At 40.5% G+C, this 20,798-nt stretch overlaps 1 protein-coding gene and 1 long non-coding RNA gene across 3 annotated transcripts in view; one reads left to right on the top strand and one right to left on the bottom strand.

Annotated features, from left to right (window-relative positions):
• The window catches only part of LOC131687075 (neurogenic locus protein delta), a 419,636-nt gene that overhangs the window by 159,498 nt on the left and 239,340 nt on the right, over positions 1 to 20,798 (bottom strand). The window lies entirely within an intron of this gene.
• On the top strand, positions 4,668 to 5,793 carry LOC131687076 (uncharacterized). Its single transcript, XR_009305196.1, has 3 exons — positions 4,668 to 4,913; positions 4,973 to 5,186; positions 5,241 to 5,793. It is a non-coding gene; the product is annotated as an uncharacterized LOC131687076 (long non-coding RNA).

Below are 20,798 nucleotides of genomic sequence, written 5' to 3'. Positions count from 1 at the left end.
TTTTAGTATTCTTTACAGATTAAACTCGCCGCGCAGATAGCTCTGAATTAGACTCGCTGGTGCCCTAAGACGATTTCGCTAGATTTTCAGAGCACTGTGCACCCAGTGCATTAACGCAAGTGACGGAAGGTTATCGAAAAGTTTCGTGAAAATGAAAATTCCAGTAATGATGATGATTTTCCCAAACGGTTCGTTTTCGAGAGGTTTTTATTTGTTCTTTGACATTAGGATTAGCGATAATATTTCAAATCAAGGATACTACTGGGAATTCACCTTTAGAAAAAGTAGATGACAAAGTAAAATTTGGAACTATGCACGCATGCACTTCAGAGATAGCGTGATATCAAAAGCTGCGATTTCATTTCAACTCTTTTTTGTGAAAAGGGCGATACTTACAAATGTAAACATAAGGCTTTTTTTCATACATGCGCATGAGAGCTTTGAAACGCAACAAATTAACCTAAAAAATTGGATTCTACGATATTGCTTTCTTAAACTACAGCAAAAAATACAACGGGCGAAACTGTATTTTTGTTTATTTATTTAAAGTTTCGCCCTCCACGCTCCATGCAAACAAACAGGGCGATACTTTTTTTTGCTAGCAGTTTAGAGGCGAAACTGTTTTCTGATACCAGCTGTAAATAGTAACAATGATCGCTATTGAAAAAAACACGGACGAAATCGGTGGTGTTATACGGTAGTTATTGTAAAAAACGTAAGGGCGATACTTCAATGCTGATAGGTGGGACCGAAAAAGTAAACAATCGCCAAAGGGGCGATACTATCATTTTGTTAATTTCAATAGCAAAAACAAATTTTAATTTAATAATTTCAAATACTTTATGAAGTTTTGGGTTCCGATCACTGAATCATGAAATCTAGGATGTAAAAACACAATAGTTCTTATATAATAAAACCAAGTCTGGAAATATTCACTGTTGATTTTCTTTGAATGGTATCACTGCTGGTATCGCCCTTTTTAAGAAAAAGCGTTGATTTCTTAGTTCTCAGTCACGTTGGAAATTTGAGTAAAGTATAAACTTCAAATCGATTAAAAAAAATTCGATTTTTTTGGCTCAGTACAATATATAACCCCTTTAGGAAAACTCAGTTTTCCCACCACAATTTAGATATTTTATTAACAGAGCATTAACAATAATTCGTTGGTATGTCTATTTTATGGGCCATTTTTTCGCTTTCCCATTGATTTGGTTTGAGATTTCTAGCACTGATGTTGTACTATGCTGATTTGAGCGATTCTCTGAGTCCTGCCACTATCCCATGTAGTATGTGTTATCAAAAACATCGCGAAGCATCAAGTTCTAAATGTTCTCAAACGATATAATATCCGAAGAGAGTGATAAGAGTTATAAGAAATGTCTCATCACACTGTTAGGTGGATTAAAAGCGTTTTTGATTGTTTACTTCGGAATTTCACCTGAAGAATCTCGAAAATTCTCTTTTACACGATCTTCTTAAATTAAAAAATAAAACATGATAAGTGAAACCATCGCCAGCAGACATTGGTCTCCCCTACTATAAATTAGAAGTCAATAATTAAGCAACGAAAGCACTAGAGAAGTACTCCTTAGCTTGGGTAATTTGCGTTCTGATGAAGTCCAAAGTATAAACCATCTGAATTTGCTTATGTTGATGTAACTAGAAGAAAAAAAGTTTTTGTTTTTTATTCGCCCAGTTGCCCAACACCGCCTCTAGGAGGCCTACTTATTTTAAGGCTTTAATGAAAAATCCATTGCTTACATGAATTATCAACATTATTTTCGTTTTTCTCATCTCGAAACCCACCTACAAAAATTTTTGAAAGCCAAATAAAAATTTGGGCACTAGAGGGTTAATAGGGAAGACTAATTTTGCACAATATTTTCTCGACACAAATGAAGCAAATACACCAGAATAAAAGGAAAAATTTGAAAAAATACTTTTCAATTTTGTTGTTGAAAAAACTGACAGGAACGAAAAAAAATGCGTGACCCGATCAGAAACACATAACAAGAATATTTCAAAACTATATCTCTCGTTGTTACTTGTTATAAATTCCTGTTATTTTAACTACTAACGAGACCAAATTTATAACACAATTGGTTACGAAAATTGCATTCTGTTACAATCTTGTTATTTCATTCTGATCGGGTCGACCGACGCGTACGCCTACTGCGATCAGACTCCGGAAATCCGATTCATCACAATTCCAACAACAACAAAATAGTTGGGCAAACTGAGTTTTTGCTGAAAACAATAATGTAATACTACGTTCACACTATGAGTTATAATGTGTTTTAACGCATTCTTGATGATGTTTTTCTTGTTGCTATTTATTATAACATGTTTAAACTCTGTAGTGTGAACATAGCATAACGCTGTTGTTTTCATGCTTGTAACATTTGTTTCAGTCTGGACACAATCACATATGCCTTTACACTACCATTTCAGCTAGGACAAAAAACGACTAGAATTCGGCTGATTTAACTGTTCATTGAAAGTAGTTCATCGTTAGGATATTGCAAAATGATGACTAATTTCAAATGACGTTTTGTTTCACAGACCGACGGTTGATGGTATGGAAATAAATGGTTGAAATACTCTGGAGACAGTAATTTACACGTAAATTGAATATTGAGTTATGTCTCTCATAATGCTATCTGCTTGTGAACTGCAGTCTTAGTAGACACGAAATGGCCAAAGGTATTTATGGATCGATTGTAACTGATTGGTTATTTTAATTTCGGATGAAAGGAAAAAAAATTCTTATCTATTTGGTCAGTTAACACATCAAAAAACATCATACTTATTCCACATCTAGTTTGGCATCTCAAAGGATGAAAAATAATTATCATATTGCATATTACAAAATTGGTTAATACTTAAAATTTAACGAAATAATAAACTACAACTTAGTTGTAGCTTAATTGAACGCCACGCCCGTGAGTTTCCCATGATTGATCAAAGCCTGTTGCCCACTAAAACACTGCTTTGGGCCAATTGTAGCGAGCCGTGATTCTGAATGTGATATTCATTGTATGGTTCAGGTATGTGCGGGCGTAGGGACTCGCGATCGCGTGTTTCATCCCGAAGAGCTCGAGCATTTGTACGTAAACGTGTTCGATCGCGTGTACGTTTGTATGTCGCGTGTGCTAACGTGTATGTAACTTCGCGTGTATAAATTCTATTTTATAACCGTGTGCCTTTCGCATATTCGCATGTATTCTTGGATAATCGCGCGCGGACCGTGAATCTAATACTTTATTTTTGGTGTACGGCTAAGATGCTAAAAGAGAGTGAGATCTTCCATATCACTAGAGTTCCCGGTGATGTCGCCATGGAACGTGTTATCTAGTGGATATGAGCTTTATTTTTTGATTGGTCGTACTGAATGTGTGGACCTAAGTTATTAGGACAGAGAGTAATGGTTTCCGGACGTGACCGATTCATGAGCGCGCGAAAACAGACGTTTGTAGGTTCGCGTTTGAGACAGCGTTTGAAACTTCGTAAGTGATAAAACGTTCTCCTTATTACCGGGGTGTTATCAAGTTTGCGCGATCGCGAACGTAGGTGTGCGTTATTAATCGCGAAGGGCTTAAGCGTTCGTACGTTAACGTGTTTGTCACGTGTGCTCGCGTTCATGTGACTTCGCGTGTACAAGACTGGATTTTGTAAACGTGTGGCATTTCCTATATACGCGTGCGTTCTTGGATGGTCACGCGGACCTTCATTCTGATAGATAGGTTTTGGTGTACAATTCACACCAGGGGACAGGGACCCCATATCACTATAGTTCTCGGTCATGTCGCCATGTAACGTGGTGTCCAGTGGATATGAGAGCTTTCTTTTTTCTAATTGATCCAATTGAAGGCATGGACATAGTCTGCTGATATCAAGGATAGAAACATCCGGAAGTGACCGATTCATGATAGTGCGAGTGCGGGAGTTTTTAGGTTCACGCTTGAGACCGCGTTTGAAAATTTATAGGAGTTGAGACATTCACTTTATCACTGATATACCATCATGTTTACTAGATCGCGGGTGTAGATGCCGGGGATGATCGCGAAGGGCTCAAGCATTTGTATATTAACGTGTTTGTCACGTGTATGTGACTTCGCGTGTATAACTTCGATTTTATAATGACGTAGTGTGTATTTTTTGTTTGATCGCGCGCGGACCGTGAATCTGATGTTTAATTTTTAGTGTATGGTGCAGATGGTAGTCCGTTTCCCTATGGGGAAACTTGAGTTCCAGGTCATGTCACCATGGAACGTGTTGTTTAGTGAATATGAGCGTCACTTTTTTGATTGGTTCAACTGAAGGCATTAGTCCAGACTGGTAAAACATTTGAACGTGCCGTTTCATGATCGCGCGAGTGTGGGTTAATGTTTGAGACCGCGTTTGGAGGTTTAAAGGTTCCCCCACACTGACGCGATTATGTCGCAGCGACTGCGAAAATCTCGCTTAGCGATTTCGTCGCGCTTCCTGCGACAGTGCGATTCGCATGTGCGCCCACACCGGCGCGAATTTCGCATTACAAGCGACACAAAGTGACATTTGCAAACTATAGTAGCTAGATGGGACAACCTCAATTTTAATCTCATGGTAATACGACGTATGTTGTCCTAAAATTAAAAAAAATATTTTTCGATTGTTTTATCAGCCATTCAGTGAGAATAGTGTATTTGTCCGCGTGTCTTTATATTTAAAACATCTTTGCGTGAAGCACGTCGTTTGCTCGACACAGTCTAGACACAGTAAGAAAACAAACAAGAAGAGAGGAGTAAATCAGTTGACTATAAATATTGCATTATTCAACAATCTGTTTTCAACTATAGTATACCAAGAAGCGCAGTGCTAGTTCAGCAACACAGAAATATACCTCAGAAGAATCAACTTTCACCGCTGACCAGGTTCGTGTTCTTGTCTGCGAATGTGACATTCGAGGTCGTAAACTACTGTTTGATTCCAGTGCGGTCGAGAAAATTTCCGGCGAATCCAATGCAGCAACAACGTCCACTTGCAGTACCGCAATACAAAGCCACAAAGCGATCCAACAGCGTGGGAAATTTTATCATCGCAAAATTTTATATCAGCTCAACAGCTATACCAAAAGCGATACCACGTCGATGGCCGAAATGATTTTTGGTTCTGCACCTATAGTCTTCCAGGACAGCAGTTTGAAGGTACATTGATTAAAAACTCGAAAAACCATTAAGTATGCTTATGTGTTTCAGTAGCCAACAGTAGCAGCAACAGCAGTAAAAAAGTATCCACTTCCACCTACTTGGGCTATGAACTGCCAAGTATCGGTCAGAATGCACTATACAACGGCCGACATACGTCGAAAAGTGATCGTAGCTCCATAGGTACAACGTCACTACGGTCGTTTACTGTTACTTCGTCCACTTTGACGTAATATGATACTTCGTACAACCACAGACAAAGGCCACCACTGCCAATCGAGTTTGCGCATTTGGAGCATCTGGCAGATCCGAGACTTTCAACCAAAAGTGGCCTTGACTCAGGGTATGGTGGAACGGAACCTTGGGCGTTTTCATCAAGTCAACCACGCCATCGCACCGAAACAGTCTAGCATCAATTTCTAGTGATTTCGAGTGTTTTCGAAGACTTAGTTTAGATACCAGTATTGATATTCCACAGCCTCTGAATTGCACAAGTTTAGACGACTATAGTCAGTATGGCAGCTTTCATCGAGGTCAATACGACCGGTTCGGTGAACATTAGCAGTCAAGTGACAGCGAGCGATGGTTGCGCCGGTGGTAAAAATCGACGGAATAGTGAAACCATAGTACTGACTAGACAAAAAGCATTTAGCGGGGAAGTTCTTTCCACTGCAACCAATTATCACGGGAGACCTTTGCACAAAAAGGCACGTCTAGGAATTGTGCTGTGCGTTCAACTAAACGATGACATGCTGCAGGAAATTGAAGCATTCAGCTCGGAACACATGAGTATATTTGAATCAATGCTGTTTGGTTTAAGAATGGCGGCGGAAAACGCAAGCTACAGGTAGCCGCAGTTACTCCAGGTAGGCTTGATAGAAACCCTTCACTTACCTGTTCAAACAGTTGTGTTAATTTATTGCTACAGATAATGCTGGCTGCCGGCATAACGCAGCAGTGCCCAGTGGATTTTTTTACTGTACCCAAACTGGTAAATCCCATGTGGCTAACGCTAAGCAGTGGTGCGTGCACTCTTGGAACTCAAAGCAGTACATGTTCTAATCGGGCTGCGCTTAAAATTGATAATAATTTTATGAACGATCTTTGTTACCTGCTATTGCTGGCCGACATTAAGGATACACATTTTTTCATCAGCGCACTACTAACGGCGATATTAAAGTACTACCTGGGCTGGGTGAGTACCATTGCCCCTGTGAGTGGTTCCGCTTACGAAGCAGATACAGATTGTGCTACAATACAGCGATAGAAGGAGAAGCGGTGCAAACTAACTACCAATCACCCGTACATCGTACTGTGGGTCCAATGTAGCTATTTGTATGGAACTGTCGGACACCCGGTGAAACTGTCGAGAACAATGATCTGCAGAAGCCCCCAATTGAGCAATACCATGGATAAAATTCTAAATGAGCTATCTTACTTCGTAAGATGTAGCGAGATCAAGCGGGTTGTCCTCGTAGAGGCTTTCGACGAGTATAAAGCTGAGCAGGCATTCGCTGCGCAAAAGATTATAAATAATTATTCGCTCCTTATGTTAATTGTTAACTTTAACCAAAAATGCTTTTCCTTGACCTGATGTACAGTGTAAACTAACAGATTTTCGTACGTAATAAAACTGCAAAATTACGAAAAATACAAATTATAGCAACAGTGTCATAAGGTTTGGTGGAAATAACTGTGGAGAAAATAGAGGATTACACAAATCCCCCAGATTCTTGCGATCCGGATCTGCGATGGTTCGTTCGGCAACCACGACCAAAGACTAAACTTCGATGGCTGGTAATGAATAAGTCTTGCTGAGAGCGAACTGGTCGGAGTTACGTCAGACCGGGATAAGTGACAATATATTGATTTCGAGAAAAGCAAGTTTAAAGTTTAAATTGTAGCATACTTTATATTGTATATACTATTGAAGAAAGGATAACAGTTGACTGAACAGTTCCAGATTGCCATTCGTATTAGTTTCCAGACTAGTGTCCGACTGAAAGTTGGGAAGGGCGTATGCAAGTTGGTTACTTATATGGCTGAAACTAGAATATAGTTATTGCGTTTTTTGCTATAGCATACCATCCGAGAATACACAATTGATAGCTTCATAAACTAACCGGTTCCATGTAATTTTACGGTGCGTTCTCCAAATTGCAATCTTCTTAACAATCTTTTTTTCAATAGTTTTTTACAAATCTCGTACATTCAGTGCATTTTTGTACAAGTAAATTCCATCGTGAATACAACCGGTGGGAGCTTCATGAGATCGATTGAATAGCGGTCTTCAGTAGGCTGATTTGTTCACATCTAGCTGCGTCAGGAACACCCGGTTCTCTTTTTGAATATTTCCCTAGACGTTGTCCTGATTGACAAAGTAGTAAATTCTACTTAAAGGATAGTACGTATCGGAGCTGGAGTATTTTTTACCGCTGGTTGGATCTACAAAGTAGAAATCGTTGTTCTCTCGTATAATGACAAAAGTACTATCGCCTGTTAGGAGACTTTGTCCTTAGATAAGATACACATCGTACTCCAAAAAGATGTAAAACAAGGTAATAAAACACCTTAATCCTTCGGCGAAGCTTGGCTTCATAAATATTGTCTATCTTTGGAAACGATTAAAAATTACTCGGTTATTGGACCGAATTCCGCCAGTTTGTGAACATGCGTCCATGTTGTAGTGAATAGGAATTGGCGAAACATATCGCCTATATATCATTAGCTCCACGTTTTCATCGATCACAAAGGGAACGTTGATCGGACCAAGCAGCCTTGTAACGCAGACCCTTTCGCCACTGATCAACATTGCTAGCGGTAGCATCCCCTCCTGGGAAACTCGCTGCGGTACTCCTCTCCTCACAGATAAATACGCACCAGTCTGCTGCAACACCACACACTCCAGCCCGTCGGTGCCGAATATGGGAGTCTCCACATTCGGTACCAGGATTATAAACAAGGAGATGTAAGTTAACTCTCGCATATACGGCAGATTAGATCCGGTTAGCATAGAGGCGAAGACTACATATTAAGAAGACTGATATCTCTTTCCTTCCCCCATACAAACGAGGAGCGACAGAGGTTACAGCACCTCTATTGTCTGAAGGTAGGAAGCTTAATGTAAAAGTGTATATGTGTGTGTGTGCATCACTATGGGAAGTACCCGCAAGTGGCGTTGCTGTTACTGTCTCCAGATTCTGGACAGTTAGTAGTCTTCTTGATATGCAGTCTTCGATAGAGGTGTATTCAGATGAATCGTTGCTGCGCGTATATCCGACCAGAAGCAGTGGGGTTTTGATTTCGAATGTTCTCTTAATCTAGGCGGACAGATACATGTACATATACTCATGAGAAATTGAGCAGCTATCAGTAGGTCTGTTCCAGGAGAAACTGGAAGTACTCCGGAGAAAATCGTTCCTTTACTCTCTTCTTCTGGTAGCAAACCGGAGTAAAAAGGAGCAAGAATTTTTTGCTCCTGTTTACTCCGGAGTGATTTCCTTGTACTGGAACAAAGCTAGTGTGAGTATATTTTGATTTGATGTGCACTTGCTCTATTGGGTTATACCGTTAACCAACATACAGAACTTGCTCGACGAGAGGTTGCTATTTATTCGTCCAGCTGAAGAAACATGATTATCATCTGATCGCATGGGAATTCCGATCGAGTCCGTACCCAAGATTTCATCGATTATCTTTATGTTGTGGGGAACTTCAATCTCCCGCTCGATTTGCGGTATGAACTTTATATTCTTATATTTCAAATTGTTATGGAATCTTTGGCATAACATGTTCAACCGTTCATTGACGTTAATTTCTTCCCTCAAACAAAATGCTAAAACATCTTCGTTGAACAAGAAATGATCGCCCTTTTCCGGGAGGCCTTTCTCATGATCCGTATTATTACCGACGTTTCGTTTTTCCAATGCTTTCACTAATTCTTCTACGTCGGAATCGTTGGGTTCGTCGAACTATTTTTTGATCAGCTCTTTGGAAAGATGAGTCCGCTTTGGAATATTTTTTATTCTCGAAGGACTTGAAGCACTGGATTATAGTAAATAGCTCCAACCACCCTACTTTCAATTCAATTTTACCGCTCCAGTATTTATTCGATTTACCTGGCTTTCATACGGTATGTAATCTTCGTTTTCAAATAGTTTTGTTGGACTTGGTAGTGGTATAGAAGCGTCCATCAGTTTGGTTTTGAAATTTAGGCGATTTTTTTCGTATAACTATTTTCATTTTTTTCGGAATTCTGGTCAACTTATGTAAAGTTGAGATGCGCCAAATGACAATAGTTGATTAGTCTGCGCCATCTTGAATATCTGGCGAACACCCAGCGACTGTGACACAATGCTCGCACGCAGCGATTGTTCAAAAATCGCTGCAATTTCGCAACAGCCGACGCGAAAAGTTCGCGTCAGTATGGGAGCGCACATCTGTCGCCATGAGCAGAGTTGCTAGCGACAAGTCGCTTCGCGAAATTTTCGCAATCGCTGCGACAAAATCGCGTCAGTGTGGGGGAACCTTAAAGATGCCACGTTTACTTAACTACCGGGGTGTGTTCATGTAGGCGAAATCGCGGGCGTAAGTATATGTGGATTATTGCAATTGCATGGTCGCGTTTGTGTTATCACGAAGGCCACGAGCGTTTGTACCTATATGAGTATAGATAGCGTATAGTATACAAACAAAAGGAATCATGACATGTCAGATAAAGAAAAAAAAAGATGCAAAGAGCTTAACTAGAAGTGTATAAATTGTACAAAACTATTTTGGTATACATAAATAATGGAAAAGCAAACTAATAGATGTACAAAAGAAACAGACTAATGAAGTAGAATAGAAATATATGTAACATGCAATCAAACTCGTCTAAATGCAGCAAATGTTGTATATTTATCATTAACGACAATTGCATGCTGTTAGACTTTCATCATGCTATGCTGGCCGGGAATGGATGACTCGCGTGCGTCGGTAAATTTATTTTACCCTAATTTATCAAACCCGATTTTTCCGAAAGAATAGAACCAAATGCTCAGATCGATCAACAGAAGTATTAGCCACTATTCCATCAAATACGTCAGTTCTGCATCCATTCCCTGACCCAACTGTCACAAATACTCAGACGAATACATACATAGATAGACATACGACTAGTACATAACAGTTGTACACTAGTACGAAAAACTACGATTATCACAAAACTACAACTAATAGGTTTCTACTTATTCTACTTTATTAAATTAATTTAATTATTAAATTAATTTAATTATTAAATTAGTTTAATTATTAAATTAATTTAATTATTAAATTAATTTAATTAGTATATGCACGATGACGAAGTCGACCGATAAATGGACACACAATGACTCCCTCTGTGAGCCCCGTCCACGAATACCACCAATAGAACAATATTTGCAAACATGGCACACAGCAAAAGTCAATCTATGTCGATCCGCCAGTCGGCCACGACACCGCGCATAGACCAGTGGTTTAGCGTTGGTATGCGCAGCTGCAGAGTATGAAGAAACATATAACATAAAAAAGGCGCATAAGCCCTATCGGTCTCCTCGATGCACCACTATCGTGGCGTAATGCAATACCCATTTTGAAGCAATTGATGCTTGATGATGTTTGCAATATTGTCAAACCCTTAAACCTTGGGGAGGAAAGTCTTTAGCAATTTTGAAAATAAAATCCAGTTGACGCGAAGCTTCAACGATCGTTGTGATTCGAACATCAGCTTTGCATCCAACTGCACTCTTAAATCGTACACCTGATCGACTCTCGTCAAAACGATGCCGCTAATGCTGTAATGGGCCATGGAATTCGATGAAACGTTATCACTTGGCATTTGGTCACGTTAATGACAAGCTTATTCTTTCAGCACCAATCAACAAACAGTTGCAGCCGACCTTGTAAGCGCCAACAATCCTCTACCGTGTGAACTAGGAGGTGCAGTTTCAAATCATCTGTATAAACTAATTTACAACCAGCTCCAAAAAGCAATGCGATATCGTTAAAAAATATTGCGAATAGCAAGGGTCCTAAGTTACTGCGAGCCGTAAGCCCCTGGCCACCTGCGCCACGAGACAGTGTGGGCGCGGCCGAAATGGTGGCTCCAGTGACGAATGAAGAACTACTCGCAGTGGCCTATTCCCTAGCAATGAACAAAGCTCCAGGGCCGGATGGAGTTCCAAACAGCGCTCTCAAGGCAGCGATCATAGCGAACCCGAACATGTTCAGGCTAGCTATGCAGAGATGCCTTGACGAGTGCCGCTTCCCCGATAGATGGAAAAGGCAGAAATTGGTGCTGTTGCCGAAGCCCGGGAAGCCGCCAGGCGACCCGTCGACGTACGGACCAATCTGTCTGATCGACACGACTTGCAAATTGCTTGAGAGGATCATCCTCAACAGGCTAACACCGTACTCAGAAGGTACGGACGGCCTGTCGAGCAACCAGTTTGGCTTTCGGAAGGGTATAAGTCCACGTTGGACGCTCTCAACTCAGTGATAAAGACTGCCGAGATAGCTATCCAACGAAAAAGGCGAGGCATTCGATACTGTGCGTTAGTGACACTTCACATGAAGAACGCATTTAACAGCGCAAGCTGGGATGCCATCGCGCTCTTGTTACACCGGCTTAGCCTACCGGTGGGTCTGTACTGGATCCTGGAAAGTTACTTCCCGAACCGCGTACTACTATACGAGACCGATGCCGGTCAGAAAAGGGTTCCTATTACCGCCGGAGTCCCGCAGGGCTCGATCCTAGGCCCGGTGCTATGGAACTTCATGTATGACGGGGTTCTGAGACTAAAGTTCCCTCCTGGGGTCAAGATTGTTGGCTTTGCCGACGACGTAACCTTGGAGGTCTATGGGGAGTCAATCCCTGAGGTAGAACTAACTGCAAAGGTGTGCGCCAGTAGACGTAGGCTACTGGCAGGCGTTGCCATATGTATCCTCAGGTACGGCGGCCCGTCATGGTCAAGAGCACTGAGGACAACCAGTTACCTACAGAAACTGGAGAGCACCTACCGGGTGATGTGCCTCAGAGTGATATCTGCTTACCGCACGGTATCACACGATGCATCCTGCGTGATAGCGAGCATGATGCCAGTCGGGCTGGTCATCCGGGAAGATGAGGAGTGCTTCGAGCTACGTGGAAATAGAGGAGCCCGCGAGCGCACCAGGGCGGCTTCGGTTACAGGATGGCAGCGTGAGTGGGATAACTCCTCGAAAGGTAAGCGGACCCACCGGCTGATACCTAACATATCGAGCTGGGTGGGCAGACCCCATGGGGAAGTTCACTTCCATCTGACACAATTCCTGTCAGGCCATGGCTGCTTCCGACAGTACCTCCACAGGTTCGGGCACGCGGAGGTCCACGTCTGCCCTGACTGCCCAGGTGTCGACGAAAATGCCGAACACATACTGTTCGTAAGTCCTCGTTTCGACGTCGAAAGAAGAGATACCCTTATTCAGCGGATGTGTCAAGCAGTGGAGAAGTGGAACGCAGTCTCGACTGCAACCACCCAGATTGCCTGCATGCTACAGGGAATCTGGCGCACCGAGCAACAGACGACGGGCACGACTAACTAGTAATTGGTTAGTTGGAGCGAAAAAGGCCGAGCGCATAAAAAGTGTGTGAATAGTCTGTTCATGCTGAGGCAGGTATGGCGCAGCGACTAGCAACCGCGTAAGGAGTAAACCCGGCCATCCCGAAGCAAAGTAGAAGAGCGAGTGTATAGGCGTATATGTTGACCGCCTCATGCCAAGATGGGAGGGTCGTAGCGTAGTATGTTGGGATTTCGATGCCTCGTGGCGTGGCAGAGGAGGTAAGGGTGAGCATCCAAATCATCCTCACACGGTATGTTAAGGGTGAGTACAAAAGTCAGCCTCACAAGGTACGAAAACGGTGAGCACTCAAGTAAGCCTCACATGGTATGTCAAAAGTGGGGCCTAAGAAAAATGTCCCACATGGGATGCCAGGAGGAGCGACAGGGGTTTAAGTGTGGTATGATTGAGAGTGAATCCGGTGATAGGGTGAGCATCCAAGTCAGCATCACATGGTATGTTAGAGGCGAGCACAAAAGTAAGCCTAGCAAGGTATGAAAAAGGTGAGCACACAAGTAAGCCTCGCATGGCGTGATTAAGGTGAGCACAAAAGTAAGCCTCATGGGGAGTGTTCGAGAGTGAATCAAGGTGTGACAGAGCGAGTATCCAAGTAAGCTTCATACAGGATATATGAACGCGCGAGCGAGTGAGTGAGTACATCAAGTACAGCCAGCCCCCCAGAAGTAATACCGAGAGGTAGTCCCTGGGGTAGCAATGGCGGTGCCCAATGGAGTTTAGTCGGTATTACCTAGTCATGTCATCACCATGAGAGCCTGACACTCCAGTACACCCCGTGTGGTAGCTTGGCATCTACTAATAGCACGTGTACTGAGTTAGTGCGTAAATTGCATTCTCCATTTAAAAAAAAACCCCATCTGCATCACCCTGGCGGAGGACGTGGAATGCTACCACCGGAGAAATGCACGTAACGCTAGGAGACTGGTTCGAGCGAACTCGTTGGCTAAATGGAAGCAGGAGTGAGACAACGCGGAGAAAGGAAGGTGGACCCACTGGCTCATCCCAAATGTGTCGGCTTGGGTGCATAGAAAGCATGAAGAGGTGAACTTCCATTTGACGCAGTTTTTGTCCGGGCACGGATGCTTCCGGAAGTACTTGCAACGATTTGGACATGCTTCGTCACTCCTTTGCCCAGAGTGTGCGACTGTGCAGGAGACACCGGAACATGTGGTCTTCGAAAGCCCTAGGTTCGAAGAAGCTCGTAGTGGTATATCTGATATGACAGTGGACAATATCGTCGAAGAGCTGTGCCACGACGAACATACCTGGGACGCTGTCAACAGAGTGGTTACGAGCATACACTCCGAACTGTAGAGGAAGTGGCGAAGGGACCAACAAGAAGCCACAAATCGGGTTTCGAGAGAAATTCCGCCGCCGGGGAACCCTCCGACCTTGTAGGCTAGGTCTACCACTGGGGACCAGTTTAGTACGTAGCACTAGACCGAGTAGTTCGCGAACAATTGAGGGCGGGAACTGAATAGCTCATCGGGAAAGTAAGCGAAATGGAACGAGAGGGAGTCAAAGGGCTCAAGAAATTGTGGTACTCAAACCAAAGAAGCATCGGTATCGGGAGAACTTCCTTCGCCGGGGAACTCTCTGTCGGCGTAAGCCAAATTCACCGTCGGGGACTAGACTGAGCAGACCGCGACTGGACATCACCAGTCGGGGGTCGTCGAGGCACCGGTGAACCGGACGCCCTGCTCCACCGGAATCGCCGAACTGACCTCGACACCTGGCTGGTTGGCTCGGTTTCAGGAGAACTTCTCTAGCCGAGGAACTCTCCGTCGGAGTATGCTAAGTCCACCGACGGGGACTGAATTGTACGAGAAGGGAGTTGCGGTGCTAACTGACACAAGGGAGCCGAGTCGTGATGCTGAATGGCATAAGGGAGTACAAGGGCTTGGTGAATAAGACAATCTCAGTTCGGTTTCTCATTTCGCTCAGCCCAGACGCTAGAAATCGCTCCGTTGCTAGAGCAGGGCAAGTAATCAAATTTACCCGCGCTGCTTGGTCTATTCGCAAAGGTAAAAATTGATTCATTTTACCTAGTGTGTGAAACGTGAACAAACAATGAGTGACAATACAAAGCAAGAGTATATCCCGTTACGGGCAAACTGTGTTGCTGTTGACGATGATGATGATGATGGTCCCACCTCATTCCTCCACAAAGGTGTGAGCTGAACGATTTATCTAGAAGATAATTAATATTTTAACTCATGACAAGACCAGTTAACAAAAAACGGACTGGTTCAATTTACAGACATAGCCTTTCCTTCAAAAGAACGTAACCAGATATATTTCGAATATTCCATCAACAACCAGAGTCCATCAAGAAAATTTCCATTCCGGGAAGATACTTGATAGAATCGGGAATTGAACCCAATAGCTTCTATTTCTGATAATTCTCTGTAAGACTCCTCCCGCCTGACCAAGACATCGGTACTACCACCTGCTAAGGTGAGAAGTGACGAGCCTAGTGGCAGTGCAGAGTCCAGCCGAGTTATATCATCCACATCAGGCCCCTTTATTGAAAGTTGCGTACCACTAACCCAAGGCAATCCAGGGATATTCCTTTCCGGGAATACCCTGGATTGATCAGAATTTGAACCCGATATCTTGTTATATCAGAAGAAGTCATCAAGCCCCCCACTCAACGAATTAACTCCGGTATTGCCGCATCGCAGCAATAACCGAGATTCACTCTATTGTCGAGCAAAGTCAGCAAAGCAACTCCATCATCAAATCAGACCCTGATCACAACAAAAGTCTAAAAGCTTCGATTCAACCCGGTGAGCTCTTAGTACTGGTCACCATGTTCGATTTCAAGTTAGTCTCTATCTGCTTATCGCGCGCGTGGCTCAGACTTCTGTAGACATCTCATTTTTTTTTTAAAAAACTAATGAACAAGTAACAAAAATCCATCATCATAGCGAATATAATAACTTAGTGTGACTAAATGCAAATAATAGAAGAGAAAAAAAATACAATCTTCGTGGTATTACATACATCCGGTAAGACCGTCAATTCGTGAAGTGGAGCGAATGTTGAAAGTGAACATGAAGCTCAACATAGCAGAACTTAAGGCAGTGCAATTCCATCATTTACGTTATGCGGTACTGATTATGTTCAAAAACATTAGTCAAGCAGAATCATTCGCTTCCCAGAACAACATGAAACACGTCGTCGTATGTAATGACATTTTATACAGTATCCCGACGTATGTAGATGTTGACAGTATTGAAATAAAGATACATGACCTGGCATCTCGTACTAGCGACTCCGTTATCAAAAAATCATGTCAAAATACGGAGAGGTGAATAGTGTTACGGAAGATACTTGGAGGAACTTTTTTCCAGGACTCCGGAACGGCCTTTGTGTGATGAGAATGCGTCCGACAAATCATATTCCCTCTTACTTGACATTCACATCCACATCACCTCGAGGTGTTCAATATTCTCAACTAACACTAATCACGTACCCAGGGCAAATTCCTACATGCCTGTATTGTGATCAGCTGCTACACCACGGAAAACCTTGCGCAGAGACTGCTAAGGAAATTCCACCTGCTACGACCAAAACCGGTATACAATCATCGTATGCTAATCCACAAGTGGTTGTTAACCCAACGACTGCGGACCAGGCAGTAAACAACACCAAACCAACTGCCATTTCAAACAGCGAAGAAACAACGATTACACCAAATACCTCTAAACCAACAACCACCACCAGCAATAAAGAATCAAATATCGATGACGAAGGATTTACAACAGCGACGCGTAAGTACAAGAAACAAACAAGAACATCGAACCGTGAACATCATGAATGCAGTACCGATGACGACATGGACGTGAACGAAAATACGAGAGAAGACGGACTGAACGACCGCCAAGGTGCGGCATGGACACACGATAAATCTATCATAAATTCTGGGTAGTCGGCTGTCCAGTTATAAACAGATAATACTTCCAAAAGTTGCATAGATCGTATCACTTATCCAGGTGCATCCAGATTTGTGTAACTATTTATTCAATGTCACTAACAAAAACTCCTTCCCGTGGCAAACGTTGAGATGCAGAGATCTCCACAACAACGTTTGTTACTCTTTCCTTCCGCGATGACAGTAAGGACATTGCCGGCGTCATTATCGGCATTTCATAGTAGGGGAACATGGGAAGACTTGACCAAGCGCAAAATTCTATTATTAGCTATCACGTGTTCTATTAGGTTCTTAAAAAAAATTCAAACATATTTTTATACTTGTTTAGATCCCTTAAGGTAATTTTAAAAGTTTGAAATGAAAAATGCTTTCCTTATAGAAAATATTCCGCAATTAATAAATGTGTATAATATTATGTAATTGTTTATCAAACTTTGTATAAACATATCTACTCGACTAATGATTTTTAATTACTTATGTATCATCTTATTCCTTATGGAGTGGTGAAATGGTTTTACATAAATCGGAACATTGGAATAGTTATTACTAATATTTGCACAACATTTTACGCAAAAACTAATGTTGGGGAGACTTGACCAGGATTTTATGGGGAGACTTGACCAAATGGAAATAAGCTGAAGAAAGATTTAAAATTTCTGGTATCTACCATGCTGTGGTACCTACTGTTAAAGCTTAACACGTCACAAAAAACCCCACCTCAAACATCAATATATACCTTTTAGTACTAGTAAACAAGGTAGAGCCGTAATATGGCTGATTTCGTGACGTGTTAACATGCAATGTCAGCAGTACAGTTAATCATTGAAAGGAAATGCACCAAAAAAATCGAAATTTATGAAATGCGATGCTTTTCTATTTTTTACTGGTACTTAACGATCTCGACAATATATAAAAATATGTAGACAGCATGTTTTATGCCATATTTTTTTGTTTTTATTTTACAAAATTCTCTTGGTCAAGTCTCCCCGCGGTGGGGAGACTTGACCATAAAAACTCATCTCCGAAAAACTTTTATAACTTTGGAAAAAGTAAACCAAAAATTCTGCAAAAAATCATGAATACGCACAATACTGCTGCGCATTATATTTAAATGAGTTTTGAAGGATTGAAAACGTTTTTAGATATTTACGTAGGTTTAACTGAAAACCTGGTCAAGTCTCCCCATGTTCCCCTACATACTCTCGAAAAGTGCACATTACGAACCGATAGCTTCTCCCAGGCTCCATTCGTTGATTATTAGTACATTTTCGCTTGTTCTAGTCAATCACGTAGTAGCAACTACGAATTGTATAGTCATCATGCTCATGCTCATTGTAAACAAGTATAGCTGGAGAAAACACCGACATGTCACCTGGAAGGATCACATTAAATAAATTTTTGGGTAATAATTTATACTAAACTACGTTGGAACAGTTACTCTATTTGTATGAGTTACACATCATTCACATTCCATCTGATTATCGTTGCTCAATGAAAGTCCGTACAATATGAATTTTGCATTTTCAGATGAGCAGAGATTTTACGTACCCGAATGAGTATTATTTCACTATGTCAAGTGGGAAGTATCGACTGGCTTTGTGCTCCGGTTGACTCCTTGGAAATCGAATCGAAAACAACCAACATTTCCAAACAACTAAAGGATTTATTATTACATTGATTGATAAAACACTATATTTCCGACGAAAGAGAACTTCAGATTGCTTCAAATTTGAAACAAACATTCAACAAAATTTGAAGATATATTTTCGACGTTAGTTCCCCAGTTGAACGCGGAAAAATGAAGAGATATACGAACTTCTGCCTTTGATCTTTTATTCGTTATTTATCGATAATTAGAAAATGTTTTTTTCGAAAATTCAAAATGGCGAATCTCGTCATACTCTGCGCGCAAAACATCGTCCTACTTGGTCAAGTGCAGGGCCTCTGGTAGTAACCCGAAATGAAAAATTGATATAATTAATTAAAATAGATAAAATTTGCTTTGACTTATACTTAATTTTAATAAATTTAGATGATTTTTTATAGACGTTAAAAAAAAGAAATTGTCTCTTTTTTACTGTAACCTCGTTTAAACATTATAAATAAATAAATTAAGTCACATTTTTGTGTTTCGGATTCTCCTCGTCAGTAACTAATAGTTGACTGGGCCGCTAGCTAGACACTAGATACAAAAAATGACACATAACTTAATATGTGTACAGTATACGACTGATCGAGACTGATGTCCCGGTTTGACCAGAAGTTTTTATTTTACTGAATCGAAAATGTTTGTGGCTTACATGCCGCTGTAAGCTATTGACGAGGAGAATCCGAAACACAAAAAATATGACATAATTTAAGTTAGGTTATATGCAGCTATGCATAAATACAGGGGCTTTCCCTAATTTTAGTATCTGCATCATAAATAAATAATTTTTTATGTCAATGTATATACTTCAAAGCATTTTTGAAATAAAGGAAATCAAATCAATGGAACAAGTCCTGTTGTTGCCGTTAGAAAACCGATTTAATCCACCCTAGCAGTGAGATGAGACATTTCTTACACATTTCACTATTGGATTAGTTTGCAGCGCTCACGAGAACTAGGCACCCAACTAGAGGTGGGATGAAAACAGTTCCTAGTCTTGCACGAATAAAATCTCGAATAAACGACCGAAATAAAAAAAGTAAACGCAAAAAATGAAATAATAGGTTTAAAAATTCATAAAATGAGTAGAAAAATTAATGTAAATCAAAATTATAATATACACGAATCAAATTAGGTTAGGTTATTAAATAAAAATTAAGATTATATTTAGAAATAGTTATAAGATTAATAGAATAAATTGACTCATACTAACAAATTGAATGAAATAAAACGAATGACTGAACATGAAATGCATAAAATTAGAGATATGAATCAAATGAATGAAATAAATCAAATGAATCAGATGAATCAAATGAATCACACGAATCAAATGAATCAAATGACCCAAATGAATCAAATGAATCAAATGAATCAAATGAATCAAATGAATCAAATGAATCACATGAATCACATGAATCACATGAATCACATGAATCACATGAATCACATGAATCAAACAAATCAACCTAATCAAATGAATCAAATTGATTTAATTCATCCAGTGAATACGATGAATCAAATGAATAAAAAGAATGGATAAACAAAATGAATAAAGTAAAAAATAAATGAATTGCATAAATAAAACAAACGAATCAAATAAACAAAATGAGCTGAAGTGATAAAATGAAGAAAATGAGCAGAATTAAATGCACTGATTAAAATGAAAAATTGGACAATGGTAAAAGGTAATAACTTAATATAAAGAAATAAATTGAATCAAATAAATTATTTGGATGAAATGATTAAAACTGAAAAAGTAGTCAGATTATTAAAATGAAGAAACTGCACAAAATGAATAAACTGGAAAAAATGCATACAATCAAAACAATGAATAAAATAAGTTAAATTAATGATATGAGTAAAATGCACAAAAAGAATAAACTGAAGAGTGGAGCCAAAGAATGAAACCAATAAAATAAGTAAAATGAATGCAGATGAACAAAACGAATAAAAAGATGCGGAATAAAATAATTAATTAAAATAAAATGGTCATATATTTGAGCCAAAAACATTTTTGAATAAAGAAAATGAATAAACCGGATTGTACGAATTTGAGAACCATTGCATCAGAAAGTTTTGAAATGTTTTTGAAAATCCCATCGTCTGAGAAAAGGCTAATAAATATGCAATGGACTTTCTAGGGCTTCCATCTTTTTTGGTCTTATTCTTTTTGTTTTCATGCTTCTTTACTTGACGGCGTCGTTTTAAGATTATCTGGTGTTTCTACTTTATTGTTGGACCTTAATTAGTTATCAGGAACCTGGAACGTTCAATTCGCTTTGGAATTCGAAGTTTACTTTTTGGTCAAATATTCCCTAAAAAAAGATTTATGTACAGAATATAATTTACTGGTCCAGTATTTTAAAGCGCAATTGAATATAGTAAAGTGAGA

The sequence above is a fragment of the Topomyia yanbarensis genome, chromosome 3 (genome assembly GCF_030247195.1).
Source record: "Topomyia yanbarensis strain Yona2022 chromosome 3, ASM3024719v1, whole genome shotgun sequence".
NCBI classification, from domain to species: domain Eukaryota; kingdom Metazoa; phylum Arthropoda; class Insecta; order Diptera; family Culicidae; genus Topomyia; species Topomyia yanbarensis.
The sequence above is the reverse complement of the archived record's forward strand: the minus strand, read 5'-3'. Positions and strand labels throughout refer to the sequence as shown.